We start from the raw sequence: 15997 nt of genomic DNA on the forward strand, positions 1-15997 counted from the left end.
ACAAAACAGAAAATAAAATCCAGGCCTGGTCCTCTCTCGTCCAACACTGTCGTCACTCCTCCTTTTATCCTTCCGGAGCTCCTCTGTGGGACTCGAGACCGGTGAGTGGCGCAGGTGTCGTGCATTAGCATTTACTCCACCGGCCTCGCTCCTCTCGTCACACTCTGTTATAACACAATGAACACATACACAAAATCTTTCACAATGTCTACACTTCGTGTGTTGAAATGAGACGATTCGTGAGCACGCAATTTCAGCACTGCAGTGAGTGGATTCTAACTTAATCACCTCTGATTGGCCATTGCGTTCCAGAAATCAACAGCTGAGTCTGTGATTGGCTACATTGCGCAACCCTTTAAACACGTGTTATAAATAGAAACTCTGCCTAGCTTAATATTATTAGTTGTTCTTTTTGCTTTTGTGCAACACATAAATAACAATTTATATGTTTTAGACATTTTATGTTTAGATAATTTCTATTTTGCGGGAGTCCCGTGAATCATATTATTCTCCCACATCCCGCACACACACGAGTCTCTTTGGCACCAGGGTGACGAAGGTGAATTCTGAATTTCTGCAAAATTGGTGAATTCTTTAAAATGTTTAAGTATGATTGGGTTTGACTTGCATTGAGATTATTTAGCCTTGAAAATAATCAGTGTTTTTTTTTTTCCACTTCAGAAAGCTACTAGACAGGTAATGTCATTGATGCCATACAAAATGGGAACAAAGACTTTGAGATGGACTCTGATACAAATGATAAAAAGTGAAATAAAGATGCCTGTGAACTGGAAAAGAAAAATGTCCACCCATTTTTTTTTTGGCCCATCTGATGATTATGTGAACCTCATGCCAACAAAACCAGGCCATTCAAGAACACAGACCATGCGCTGTAACAGGTAAAGCTGTCTGAAAAATGATTATATCTGTCTCAACATTCATTTCTCTGATTAGGATATCACTAATGATGCAGTCTCCCATCATACACCACTGGAGTACTTCTGAAGGTTTGTGTCAGAAGATATGATCAAGGCTCTGACAGGTAACACCAATGAGCACAGTTTAAAAAAGAAAGGAGAATTTATAAAATCATTATGAGACTATGGGAATTGAACATGGCTATGAACAGAGCTAGACATTGTAAATGCCAGTAAATAGTTTTGATTGAACATATTATTATAATAAATATAATATTCATAAAAACATGACTATTATTATTGTGTGATTATGGACATATAAGCTGCTGTTATGGGGCTACATAAGCAGTATACCCTGCAAATGAACCCTTAGATCCTCTTTAGATTTGTTCAGAGAGTTAATAAAATCACTGAAATTCTGAATTACAACATTTCACTAACATACTAAAATATAAAAAATGTTAAAACTAATTTATTTCTTCATTACAGGCCTCACACAACAACATATAAATGGTGAAATAATTTTTTCACAGTTTTATTTTTCTAAATTTGGGTTTTACAGGGTTGAGATAATTGTTATAATAGAAAACTAAAATGATTTTTATCTTTAAATTGCCAGGTTTTTTGATTGGCTTATGATTAGGACAAATGAAAATATACTGCAGAACAGGAATGCTGCATCTGGTCTCCATCTGCATCAGCTGTAACCTTGACTCGTGTTGCATAGCTCAGCACTTCAGGTACAATGCATCTGCATGGGGTTTGTCGCTGTCCTTACTTTTAAAGGGGTCATATGATGCGATTTCAATTTTTACTTTCTCTTTGGAGTGTTACAAGCTCTTGGTGCATAAAGAAGATCTGTAAAGTTGCAAAGACTAAAGTCTCAAATCCAAAGAGATATTCTTTATAAAAGTTCAGAGTCAGCCACGCCTACCTAAAACGGCTCGTTCTAACACGCCCCCACATGTCTACGTCATGATGTGGGAAGATTTGCATAACGCCGCCCAAATGTTCACGCAAAGAAAGAAGGCGTAACTTTTATTCTCGCTGTAGTATTGTTGTTGCCGCCGCCATGTCGTGAAGGTGCTGTGTGTTTCGTTGTGAAAGTGAAACTACCTTGTTTGGCCTTTCAAAAGAGGACACAACTAGAAATTCAGTGGTTAATTTGTATTTACAACACTGTTCCAGAACAGTTCAACCCAAATATCCAGATGTGTGCAGCACATTTTATGGAGGACTGTTTACTGATCCAGGGAGAGTAACGTTAGACTAAAATGCCAGCAGTTCTGACTCACGTAAGTACGTTTTCATAATACACCAAATAATGTTCTTTTTAGCAACATCATATGACCCCTTTAAAAAGCTGTCCAGAACCTTTGTAGAATTAGCAGGGTTGTCTGCATTAATTATAGAGCTTTGAGGAAAACCAGTTTTCTTTGATTACAGAGGACAGCATTTCATTCTATTGTTGATGACTGAAAAATGAGTGCTGTGTTTATGCTTTCCTTTCTGGCTTCAACTCAGACCTGGTCACCTTTTTTCCAGGCTCAGTGAATGACAGACAGGACAGGTCACTCTGATTGTCAATAATCTCTGTGGGGCTGGGATGTGGGTCAAGGGTTTGTTGTGTGTGAGCGTTTCTGTTGACCTCTCAGGTTACACTACGGCGGATAAAACCATAGTAATCAAATCACACGACACTGAATAAATCAGCAGAAACTCTGAAGTCTGTGAGAGAGGCAATTATTCATAGCACAGTTTATTGTGTAAACATTCTCCGTCTCGCTTCCTTTTTCAGTCTGAAATAAGCATTGTTATGATAGATTAAATGCATTTAATGCATGACATCCTGAAGACATGCTTAATGTCGGGGGCATGAGAAATAGAGCAATAAAGCCCAACTCAGTGGATTAACCATTAAAAAAAAATCTCTTTAATCATCCTTAACACTATTTAATTAATTCCCTATTGCAGATATTTAGAGATAAAAATCAACATGAAATCAAATTTAACCCTAATGCATGTTCGTATTCTTATATTGTGTGATTAATTGACTTTGTAATGTTTTGTTAACTAAATTAACTTGCTCTGCCCTTGAACTGAATTGCATTTTGGCTAATGTCAGAAAATACTTTTTCAAATGATTATCTGAATGATTAGCTGAAATTGGTCACAAACAAGCCTTTACTATAGCATTTGTTTATAAGCAGAAGGTGTCTTCCAAACAGAGGCAACAGGCTGAGGTCTGAAATGCTGTCAAAGACCTCTGCGGAACGAGAGAAGCAAGTTAGACAACATTCTGGTCATTAACTCCTCTGGAGAGGCGTAAGTGTTTGGAGCCTGTCATTATAGCTCGACTCAGAGACCTACAGATATCATTCTCAGGCTGAAAACTGGGACATAGCATATCCGCATGACACATGAGTCACATTCAATGTATTATTTCTATTTCTGAAACTCTGTTGGGTGGTGTAGAACAGCTTTCTGAACAGGATGGCAAAAGTCAGAACTTGAACTCGGCATAATTTTCAGCTCAGATAAAGCTTAGAGAATTGTGATCGCACGATCTCTGCTTTGCGCTGCTGGTTTGTTTCTGCAAACTAAAAGGATCTGATCAGTCAGCAATGTTGCAGTGCAATCATTATTTTTTTCCACGAGGCATACAAATGTGGTTTGGCTTCAAAAGGATGTTGTGTTCTTTGGCATGTTGGCGTGGATCTCTTCAGCAGACATGCCCCTTGTCACCACCACATTCATAAAAAGACTAAAAAAGATTTGCTGGGTATCTATACTGCACATTGCATTACTCGATGCCTGGGTTTATTTTAAGGTGGAAGCCAAGGTTTGCTGCTTTAACTGGAGATGTTCACTCTGTCTGGATCAGGGTAACATGCAAGACTGCTATCTTCATATTTCCAGATGGTCTGCAAATTATAGCTCTAAATGAACCCTCTGATGCATGTTCAACCTATTTTGAGTGTGATGTTACACTCAAACCGCCATGGATGATTACCTTTGACCCTTTCTAATAATTTGTTATGACTTTCCTCTTTATGTGTCATTGTGTTTTTCATTTATGACAACATAAATTCAGTATGGATGATGAAAGTGGCAAAGCAGCCGTCTATGTATGTCTACCTTTTATTCCAGACGATTTTCATTCAGCTCTACTGCTAATTGTAAACTTACTTAAAATGAAATAATGATGTAACTTTTTAGAAGATATTTGGTTTAATGGCAAATTGCCATTGGCTTCCATAACATTACAGCTCTGCATGGTGCCCAATACAGCGGGTAGATGTGTAATACTCTCAGAATACAGAATTTAAGGGAAAAATAGATTTTTTTCTTATTACTTTGTGATTGAATAATTGATGCATCAGATGGTTAATGGTGATCTGAGGAACCCATTTAGACAGTTATAGAAGTTATAAAATACACATAAACATTCTTAACGGGATACATTTACTCACCTGTATTATTTATTTTTTCTTTCTTTTTTTTTTTTAAATGAAAAACAGCCTTTTTTAAAATGATTTTTGAAAAATATCCATACAATGAAAAAAAAAAATAGAATAAAATGATAATAATAACAATAAATAGACCCCAATTACATTTATTTTGACATTTTTCATATTTTGACATTGACTAGAAATACAGACTTGGACCCATGGGTATTATGGTTAACTGAAACTGAAAACAAAATGTTATTAAAAGTTTTACTTAAAATAAAATAATAACTATAATGATATTATGAAACATAAACTTATTTCAAGCGATCTGCCATTTTTTCCCCATTTTAATTAATTTTAACTTGTACTAAAATAACTAAAACTAAAACTGAAATAAAATTAATAAAAACTACATACACAATTTTTTTTAAATGACAAAAACACAAGAACATTATTGAAATGTGAATTGAAATTAAAAATGTAAATATAAATATTATAATAAAAACATATTAACATATTTACAAAAAAACTATAATTGTATATAATATTATCTCAATAATACTAAAATAACACTGTTTAGAATGACATGAGTAAACAATAATAGCATTTTCTCCTTTAAGTAGTAATAATCAATACGAAACAATGGGTAGTTCAAATGTGTGTGTGTGTGTGTGTACCTGGTATTCCCAGAAAATACAGTTTGTGCAGTATAAAAATCATTTTATTTATGGAATGTAGTATGGAAATGGAAGTCTGAGGACACTGAGTATTATTTTCATACACTTGAGCTTTGGCTTTTCACAAGAGCGTTTATATTGTCATCCTCTTTTCTCTTAAATTGGCAGTGACGACCAAGACAAATTAAACAACAACCCCTGAAACCATAAAAATGCCCTGCATCAAATTAGGCTGTTATGTTTAGACTGAAAATGAAAAGGCTATTCCATTTAAACAAGGGGAGGTTTTCTTTGAACATATCTACGCTGTACTCAAACCAATTACCTGTGCGTGGGTCGAATCATTTCCTAAATAAATGATAAATGGAATAGATATAAGGAGAATCTCTCCCCGGCCTATTAAAAATGAGAAGAACTCTAATTTCCATTTCCAAGCCTAAAAGGAAAACAGAATCTGATCTTGTCAAGTGAATAAGCGCATACTTTATTAATGTCTATTCCTATTGCTTTTAGAGTTTCCTTTTAAATTCAGTCTGTCTAAAAAGCAAATTCCCTTTGGGAGGACAAGATCACCCTTACCATTTCGTCTCTGTTCAAAAATGCCCCAGTGACGATTAATGACGATATGAATGAGTCATGTGCGCCATATAGAAAAGTGCACCGTGTGCCATCAAAACGGATGTCAATATGTCACAGCCGAGCTGACAGCATGCCATAAAGTAAAATGAGACGTATGCCACAGCAGGTGTTGTGATAATGAATGGTTTTGTCATGAATGGTTCTCTCGGAAAGTGTGGAAGAGAGAGAGAAAAAAAAAAGATTTCTGACATTATGACATGAGATGTATGTAGATGGCAGATATTACATTCAAAAATAATTTTAATAATTTTACTTTTCATTTCTATATATATATATATAGGAAAACGTTGCCATATGGCAACAGTGTACCACAATGGAAAATTGTTTTTCTATTAAATTTTGATTTTCTTTTCAATTGAAATGCATATTTCTTTTACATATTGATGCATCCAATCTTAATTTCCATCAAAATCTGCCACACACATATAGACATATATACACACACACACACACACACACACTCATCATTACTGTCACTGAAGGCCAACTCATCCTCATTGTCATCACGTGGAAGAGCCAACTCTGCACTCTTCATATTGCCCTTACCGTGAAATATTGCTGTATTCATTTTCTAAAAAGAATCATTAATTTTCTTATTCATACATCAATACAACTATACTAAAATGAACACTTCAAATAAATAAATAACTGCAATCATATTATTGAAGTTACTATCTATAAAAAAATCGCAATGGGGAAATACATTACTTCAATTCCACTGTGGTACAGAGCTGCCATATGGCAACATTGACATTTTTTAAAATTTACAGTAAAATGGGCAATGTTGATTTTTGAATAAAAATATGTAATTTACTAAACAAAGATGATGCAAAAAAAAAAAATCCCCCTTAAGAAGAGATGTTCAGAAACGAGGTTAACAGAGCAATTTCTGGAGCACTTCAACAGGTGTCCTTCATGTGAGGGTGACAGTGGGAAAAAGTGTTTTGGAGGAACATTCAAATGTCATTTGACTTAAAAACAGCACATCATTGACTACCTTAAGGCCGGCCCTTTTAATTACCTTTTTAATTATTTTTTTTAAGGAAATACGTAGAAATGTATTGTTGCCATATGGCAACTCCGTTCCATAGAGGGATATATATATATATATATATATATATATGTGTGTTTTTATATATATATAAAGGATTTAAAAAATAGGTGTCCTTTTCTTAATGCAAAAACTGATTTTTACTTGATTTTTAAGGTGAAATGTTTGGACCAGTGTTATTTTAGTATGACTGAGATACTATTATAGTTTTTATTTATATTTTGAATCAGTTTGTACTATTATAATTACTGTTTTCATTTGAATTTTATTTAGAGTTTTAATAATTTTGTGTGTTTTTGTCATTTTAGTCGTTTTTTTTAAATCTATGTCTATGTAGTTTTTATGATTATGAATGTTTTTTTTTTCAGTTTTAGTTTTAGTTATTTTAGTGCATCAAGTTCAACTAAATTAAAATGAGAAATGTTGTCTTGGCAACTAACTAAACTAAAAAGTTTTTTAAAGTTTTTATTTTATTTCAGTTGACATTTATTTTATTTCAAATAACGAAAATGTTTAGTGGATTTAATTTTAGCTTCAGTTTTAGTTAAAGCGACAGTCCGTAACTTTTGGTGCTCTAGCGGTTAATAAACAGAACTGCGTGCGTCTTGCGGAAGAACATTGTAGCCGGAGCTACTTCTGTCTGTTTATGTCTGTGGCGAATCACGCAGGTACTGGGCTACTCCGCAGCGGTACCTACCCGAACCAGTCTAAATAGTCCGAATATAAACACTTATTATAGGTGTACCGTAGTGATTCAGGACAAGCCAAAAACACGGTTTGGAAAATGGATTCATGGTGTACTCGCTTATTATGTAAATTTTGAACACAAAAAAGTTACGGACTGCTGCTTTAACTATAACTATAACCCTGATTTGGGCATATTGTTGACCATTTTATAACTGGTTTTACTTATTGTAATTTTATTTTTAATATGATAACAAATGTGATATTTTGATGGTAACAATCCATTATGGTAACAAAATGACATATTCAGGTGTAAATACTGATATTCAATAGTGTAAATTTACATAAAATTAATATATATTCATTTTCAGGAACATTTAATGTTCTCTAGTTCTCAATAAATCTAACAGTTGACAAGCCATAAAATCCAGAAAGGCATTGGAACAATGAAGGGTGAGTAAATGATGACAGAATTTTCATTTTTGGGTGAACTATCAATTTTAAGTAAAAAAAAAAAAAGAGATCTTGTAATACAGCTTTTTATATTAAAATTAGACGTTTCTGTCAATGCTCTCATAACAATTTTAATAATGCGAAACAAGTTGAATCATCAGGCATATCACTGTTCTCAGATCAGCTTGTGGAGGTACATGCATTTCGAAACATTTCCTTTCTTTATAAAGCAACTGGAATACAACCAAATTAATGTGATATGGAGAATGATTGAATGTAGCCAGTTGTTCTTTTCAACACCTCTGTCCAGGACTTCCTGTGCTCCTGTGACACCGGACCCTTTGAATCTAGAAAGAGGACAGTGTCTGGAAATACATGAGAAGGATTTGCTGTGCTATCACCTTTAGACAAGAGTGGTCAGTGCCACAAACAATACTGAACTCAAAGGCTAAAAAAGGACAGGTATTAGTATTAATTTGCTGATTTTGTCTATACCTTAAATTGCAAGTTGTAGATGTTATTGTGAGAGATCTTTGATAACCGAACTATTAGGAGTTTTAGAAATGTTAAAAAATAGATTTAGCTTTGAAAGTGCAAATGGTTATAAAATACATTTATTTTGTAAATGTTTTAATGAATGGATTCATTTGTAAATATTATAAATGGATAGAATAGGCTATAAATGGATGTATTCATTGATTTATAGTTTTTCTTATTCAGAAAAGGTAAGATCAAGTCCTGTGACAAGAATTTAGTCTTGGCTATATGCATAATGAATGAATGAATGAATGAGTGAAGCTGAAGTCGGAAATGAAAACGAACAGTACCACGCGTGTTGTTTAACTTAAGAAAAAGATTTAAAGCACTTTCAGTTCTTTGGAAAGATGAGATGACAGTATGCTTTGGAATCTGACAGACTCTGTGTAAAGAGGAGCGCGGGCAGCAGCATCCACTGAAGCCACGCAACACCATCGCGTCCGTTTAGAATGACGCACGCATAACTGTGAGACAAAATATGCATCCAATAACTCTCCTCTCTACAGTTTCTAATATACCTACCTAATATGAATGAGAGACAAAGTATCATGTCCATTCAGCCTTCATTCCAAAGTACTAAAAAAAGAGCATATGAAACAGCATATCAAAGATTTGCCATTAATTTTATTTTTTGCATGACAAAAACACCCCATTCGATCAAAGCGCAGAGAATGAGGTATTATGTAACCCCTAAGCAGCGCCTCTGTGATGCTTTGATTTTAATCAGTGTGCGAATTAAATTCATTTTCGGGGTGGTATGGAGGAATTTTATTTTTTAGGTTATTTTTCAGGTCTTATAATCTGCGTCTCACGCAACCCAAATTGTTATTTTGCTGGATCAGCACAATTAGATTAGACGAAGTCAACATATGCATTTTAAACAAATGTTTTTGCGCTCTAATGTCATTTTGCCCTTTCACGTGATCCTTCTTGGTGGGTCCTCGTGATTCTTTCCAAGACATGAACTAAATGATTTCAAATTGAATGTGGGCTAGGGGTTACGCGGGAAAATATCTATCATATTGCTTACATATTTTTATGATTCTTTGTTTTTAAGTTATTTAAGCGCCACACGACATTAGCCTACACAATTTGGTCTGCATTTGACTCAAACGACGATGGTAACGCGATGTTGTTCAGAACGTTTTATATCCATTAAGCACAACGTTCTGATGGAAAATAAAGCAGTGACGTCGGTAGATATTCGTGTATGGTGTTCCAAATAAAACCGTGATGCGCCCTGTTCCCTCCAGAGAACACACTTCAAGTGCTATCCCCCTTCGGAGTGAGCGGGGTATAGTGATGCTCACTTTGGAATGGAATCGTCTCATTATGAAAGCTGTTCGGCGTTGAGCCTGCTGCTGTGCGCACGCGAGAGAATGAACCGGTTGGATAGGATGAAGACGCGCAGCCCGCGTGGGAACGGCACGGGTTAGTTTGCACCGGCGAACTCCGCTCGCGCGTCAGCAAGACTTCTTACAATTGTCGTCACATTCCGCTCGCAGGGCAACATGTAGCCGTACGCGAGCAAAATCCGAACGTCGATCTGCGCGCAGTAACGCCTCCTCGCTGTCATGTAAGGGCTTCATGTGAACGCATTACTGTTGACCGATGGGACACAAACAGAGGGTCACTCTCGGTGTGAGGAGGCAACGTGAAGAGGATCCGCCGTGTTTACAAGGAACGAATCGTTTTGAAGAAGAAACAGAGCAAATAGTGACAGTAGCTACTCTCAGAAAAGTTGAGTTCCAACCGCAGGGGAGCAGGTCGAAACGCTTATCATATCTAACAGGGAACACTGACTGAGTGTTGCGCGTGACTGGGATCGCGTCTAAATAAACACCTGCCTCCGAGGACCTTAAGAACTCAAACCTGACAGAAGATTATTTACCGAGGATTAAGCGTCCATTTGAATCACTAAATAATAAGGATATATCCGCCTGTATTAATAATAGCTCATCTGGAACTGGGTGAAAATGAGACAGCGGTTCAAACGCGCGCAGAATTCACCCGTTTATTTCCAGTTGTAAGCGCTGCCCTGACCATCCTTTGGGTGCATATCTGTTGTTTTTTCAAACAGAGGTCTGTCACCCCGGAGCGGAGCATCCGGACAGTTGCATCTGGAGCAAAGGAGCGCTGTGCTGTTTGAAGGTTTCTGCAGAATAACACTGGAGCAATGAGTCGCATCCCCTATCCAGAGGTACGACTATCACGCCATGAAAGCGCACAGTAGCTTAACTGGTAAAATGTTAGTGATTTTAACAGTGAAGCGAATGTAAACATGCTGCAATGCAATGAAAACCTTTTAATTGGTTAACTGTAAATTCCCTTCATATACGGTGTAAAATTGTAGAGGACAACAAGTGCAATTTTGGTGTAACACTGTTTAAACTACAACATATAAATTACCTTATAAAAATGCAATACACATACGTGTAAGGCAAATTGTTGTTTAAATCATATTTTTCCCCCCTCGAGAAAGAGGCTTTTCCAGAACCCTCACAATCCCACAAACCCACACAATCACAGTTGTTAAGATGTCATTTAAAAATATTCTCCTTATTTGTGTTCATTGTTATGTGCATTAGAGTGTTTTATGTTGCATTTTATGTTGCTTTAGACATATTTGAAGCATTATTTTATTATTGTGTGTATTAACCTAATGGTATTATGTTTGTGTGGGTAACACTGTGCTATTGTCAGTCTGTTGGTACTAGTGACAGTTACTATAGAGGCTTATTTTTATGCAAGTACATTGTGTGGCTTTCCATTGTATCACTAGTGTTTGGTGTGAGTGCAGTACAGTATCAAATAGATTTTAAGGACTCAAGTAGATTGGTATTTTTACAGTGTAATTTACATATACGGTCATAAAAAATATGCCTTTTAACAACGTTTAACAAAGTATTTTTTTACAGTGCACATTTTTGCCATTCAAATTTTTCCACACTAGTTGCGTTTATTATCATTATTATTATTATTGATGTTGGATTTAAAAAGTCTTAAATTGATGTTGGATTTAAAAAGGCTTTTCTTGTCCTAACTTTTGTTCTTTTTTGTTTGTCTTGTTTAAATATAGTAGAATAACACTTGTCATTAAACTATCATTTGACACTGAGATTTTAAGGGAAACAGTGGAGGTAATTAATGACTATCCTTCGACGGGGGAGATCATTGCCAATGTGAGTCAGCAGTGTGTGCTATTGAATTCTGTAGACAGTAAATACAAGCAGGGACAGGACACAATCCCCTGCCAGTCCTCAGCTGAGCCGCAAGACATTTGAAAAGAATGTAAATTCTAGCTCATAATAGAAGCTTGGCAATGCATCACAAGCATATCATAGATTCTAAATAATATAAAACGACATCACTGAAAGGTAAAGAAGAAAAGAGCCTTTATTTTTAGCCTTATAAAGGACGCAGCAAGTTTATTAGTCTCCGCTCTGGACCGTGGCCCAGTTTGGCACCATTACGAAGTAATGTGCTGAAACTCTGACAGTCAAAGCATACAAGCTTTCAGCTACCATTAATATGTGTTTTATCACTTCAGCGCTGCGGATAGTATTTTTCCCAGAAAAATGATTTGAGTGATGATTGATCGTATATGAGTTTTGAAATACTTAGCGAGTGAAGACACGGTCCTGTGATTTTGGCTTTGCAGCTTTTGCCAGTGTTATGAAATGTCCCATGTGGCTGGCAGGGGTGCAAAGAAGCAATTAGGATTCCATACAACTGCTAATCGACTTATATTTTACTCCTTTTCGTTGCCTCAGCACATCAGCGTGGTTGCTGTGATCTCAGAGGAAATTTTATATTCCAAAAAATGCGGTACCCACATTTAATTCCTGGCATTTGAAGGCTGACTAACCTTTTTCCAGCAGCTACAGAGGTCAAAAGGTCAGATCTGAGATGATTGACTGGTTGTGCTGATGATTGCGCTAAAATTGAGGCCAGAAGAAAACCGAGCCATCTGTGAAGAAGAAAGGCTTATGAATGTGTAATCTTGCCCTCTTTAGCCGTGAATGACATCGTTATCATTTCGTTCTCCTCCCTCTAGCTCTTTTGATAGCATATTTCCATCATGATGCCGCCGGTTGTTTACAAGTCAATTGCTTGCCCTTCATTTACACCTTGGCACACCTGACGGGAGCTTGGAAGGCATCCTTTACAACCCGTCCTGCAGGAAACGAGAATCTTTGAGGTCATTCACCCCACAGGACATGTGTTTGTTTGTGTGTTCATAGCACCCCCACAGGAAGAATAATTTCACCTGTACACACGACTCCTTCGGCCTGGTTAAGCACCGGAAGCTTTTGTCAAATTACAGTCGACCCAGTGCAGTTCAATAAGCACACAGGTCTAATTAACTAATCACAGAGATGTAAGGAGCGGAAAGGCTTCTCGCTCTCCACAGACCCAACAGCTTCGAGCTGAAGCTTTTAGATACAGACAAGCAACATTTTAGATGCATGCGGTGGGCTTATCAGTTTCTCCTCAAGATGTCACAATTTAAATGTCAGAAGAGCCACAGTCTATTTTGTGCTATTTGTCGTAGTCTGGTTTGCTTATAAATTTGCTGCCTTGATTCATTGTAGCGGTTGTGGCTATTTGGATTCTTTCACACAATAGTGTGCATATTGAATGGTGTACATGTCTCATTATGTTCTGTTTTGAAGAAGAATGCTTGCAGTCTTTTGGGAAAAGTTGAGTCTGTAGAGCTGGAACAACCTTTTTGAGGGTACTGTTGAGGTTTAGGGGTTTCAGACTCATCCAAATGCATTCAGCACTCACTGTGTCTTAGCAACGGCAGGTACAGCCCATTATTTTTGTAGTTTTAATATCCCAGAGGTCAATATCGTGTCTATGATTTAGCATGGTTCATGTACCGCAGTGTCTTTGCATGACTAATCAAACATGTACTGAGTATAAACACAGATGAGGATTCCCAGAGCAGCGAACAACCTCTTAAGTACTTAGAATTGGACTTTGCGTTGGGCCACATTGTTCTTTTTGACGACAGGCTCACTTTCTCATAACCAGTCAAGACGATTATTGTTTTTTATATATACTGCAATGTAAATGGTGGCTTATTTAGTGCTAAAGCCCTGCTAGGTATTTTGTGTCAGCGCTGTGTCTCTTTTAGGAGCTCTTTCAGTGATTGCTCCTCTGCCGCATCTCCTGGAAATGTAGCTCATAATAATGACGTTAAGTCATTTGGGAGTTCCTTTTCTGAATGTATCCTTTCAAATCCCCTCTGCAATTCTCAAACTCTGAAAACGAGCTTGCTGCCGAGAATTGCAGGATCTCGAGTTTTCCAGCTCGTTGCCATTTAGGGATGGTTTTTATATGCGACCTTACGCTCCTCTGTCACTCAGAATTGAATAGCTTCAGATCATATTGGTCTTGAATTGGTTGTTTAAATATTTCTTGATTCTCCGCTCTGGGTGTCGTGGGAGAGATTTGGGGAAAGTATGAAATGAATGTTATGAAAACAGAGATTAGAAGCAATTGTTCACATAGCTTTCATCATTGCAAACTGCATTAATGGTATTTTCTCATTTTCTCATTACCAGAACAGGCCACAGTTTAAATCAGTAATTCCCAACCAAGTCCCAGGGGGTTCCAGAGGGTACTTGGAAACATTTTTGTTCTGCTTCTTTTAAATTGATAAAACAGAAATACTACTATGCAGAATCTATGTAGGATTTAGTAAATGCTACTACTACTACTAATAATAATGGGTTAAATGAAGATCAATCTTATATTGAATTCTATATTTTCAGTTCCTTTTTAAGGAAAGAAAGCACAAAGTATCACACAAATTATAGACACACACACACACACACACACACACACACACACACACAAATGTATGTGATAAAAAGTGTAACGCTTAATGATATCTAGTATATACAGTATTCATAAGTTATTATTTTGAGTCAAATCTTGTTAACAAACTGATTGAACTGGTTCACAAATTCATTCATTAAATGGACTGAATCTGTGAGTGTTTGTATTTTATTTTATTTTATTTTTTTCCTTGGTTTGAATGGAGTTCGCAATGAGCCAAGAACCTACAAATGCTTGAAAGTGAGTGAACCAAGGGTTTGACTGAAGTTTAACGGCATTATTATCTAAAATTAATCCACATATACATATTGGTATTGGTATAAATAATTATGTTAAACAATTCATTTTGGATGAAAGATGTAAATGACTTTTGCTTTTGTTTATTGTAATTGCAAGTTATATTTCGTTCTAAAAGGTTTTATGCTTTGTAGAAGCTGAATCATGACTGCAGTAAACTAAAGTGGGACACATGAAAATGCACAAAAAATTAGCTGAACAATTTGTTCAAATGAACTGGTTAATGGAAAGGAGTCAGATTTTTCATCAGGTTGGGAAATACTGGTTTAAATAATTTAACATTAGGAAAAGAATGACTTCATAGTAGCTTCTTTCACCAAGAAAGACATAACAGATTTAACGTTGAGCGCTGGCATATCAACCTCACTTAAAGACTTGGTTTTATCACCCCCAGACTGTCGCAGTCAATTTTAAAAGCATATTGAGGGTTATCATAAATCACTTAAATTAATATTGTGCTTTACCTAATAAGGTATTTAGGGAATCGTTGGAAGCTTTTGGACATTCTAAAAGCTGGACGGCTCGCACAAAATGCATTTGTTCTTTAAACTCACTTAATTAGTCTAGGCATGGAGCACAGCCGGTCTGCCTGAAGTGGAGATAGCTGGCAATGGAAAAAGTAAGAATGAAAGTGTGTGTAAAGAGTGCCAAGGCTTGCGCAAAAGCTGTATTACATGATAGTGAACATACTCTGATGAAGGGGTCGGTGCATGAATTCAGAGATGGGTTTTTGATGAGGGAACAGGAAGTGCACTTTTGTTAAAGGCTGAATGGCAAGTACTCTGTAAGAGCTGAGGTTGCGGTATAGATTTTGCATGAGTCATTTAAAATGCCTGTGTTTAAAGCAAATGAGGAGTATAGATGAACCTGAGGTAGAGCTGGCAACCTAGTCCTTAAAAACAATGGACCAGAAACCTACGGAAATACATCAGATCTCAAGGACCCTAAATATAGCATTCTTTCCTAACCATGTCCTTACTTGTAAAGTCAAATACTGTGCAAAGTGACAAAATCACAATGGACCCTTTCCAGATTTCCGGGGTTCTCAGAAGCAGAAGTCATCATTATACAATGCCTTGCGAAAGTATTTTTTTTCACATTTTGTTATGTTGCAGCCTCATGTTAAATTGCTTGTACCTTTATAGCCTCAAGTATTTTTGGGTATGGTGTGACAAGCTTTGCACATCAGCATTTGGCAATTATCTGCCATTCTTCTGCTCACCTCTTCACCTCTCAAGCTCTGTCAGGTTGGATGGGGGCAGACACACATTTTCAGGTTTCTCCAGAAATATTTGATTGGGTTCAAGCCCAGGCTGTGGCTGGGCCACTCAAGGACATCTTTCTTGCTGTGTAGTTAGGATCATTGTCCTGCTGGAAGGTGAACCTTCTGCCCAGTCTGAGGTTCTGAATGCTCTGGACTGGGTTTTCATTAAGGCTATC

The 15997-nt window shown here is 36.6% G+C and overlaps 1 long non-coding RNA gene across 1 annotated transcript in view; it reads left to right on the plus strand.

Moving 5' to 3' along the window:
* The first annotated feature begins 9832 nt into the window (after positions 1-9832).
* Positions 9833-15997, plus strand: part of LOC107725043 (uncharacterized) — a 45080-nt gene continuing 38915 nt past the window's right edge. Inside the window, exon 1 of the long non-coding RNA XR_001638079.1 lies at positions 9833-10610. This is a non-coding gene — a long non-coding RNA (uncharacterized LOC107725043). The remainder of the gene's footprint in view (positions 10611-15997) is intronic.

This window comes from Sinocyclocheilus rhinocerous, unplaced genomic scaffold (assembly GCF_001515625.1).
Source record: "Sinocyclocheilus rhinocerous isolate Xijiao unplaced genomic scaffold, SAMN03320098_v1.1 scaffold1147, whole genome shotgun sequence".
NCBI lineage: Eukaryota > Metazoa > Chordata > Actinopteri > Cypriniformes > Cyprinidae > Sinocyclocheilus > Sinocyclocheilus rhinocerous.